The sequence below is a fragment of the Halyomorpha halys genome, unplaced genomic scaffold (genome assembly GCF_000696795.3).
Source record: "Halyomorpha halys isolate HHAL.00 unplaced genomic scaffold, Hhal_1.1 Scaffold318.1, whole genome shotgun sequence".
NCBI lineage: Eukaryota > Metazoa > Arthropoda > Insecta > Hemiptera > Pentatomidae > Halyomorpha > Halyomorpha halys.
The window spans coordinates 1-363 of record NW_027105968.1 but is presented as its reverse complement, the minus strand read 5'-3'; positions in this window follow the sequence as shown (position 1 = coordinate 363).

Sequence of the window (363 nt, the reverse complement as noted above, 5' to 3'; positions counted from 1 at the left end):
GATAGGCATCTTCATGACACCCAAGGTTACCACACTCTTGGAATCAAGTTTGGTCATCTTGTGCAAAGATGTGGTCAGCTAAAAGAACCAACACTACAATCGACTCAGCTCTGTTTTTCTTGTAGGTGAAAAGGTGTGTATATTTATCCACTCTTTGCTACAGTGGAGGGGATCAAGGCCACTTCAATACAGGCTTTACATGATATTGAACAATTGTGAACAATAACGATGAATTATATATATATATATATAACTTATGATTAGACTAACAATATAACTTAAAAATGAAAGGGTTTTGGGCAGAGTAACGACACGCTTCTACTGAATACTAACTTTATTATCTGATTCCTCTGGTATATATAA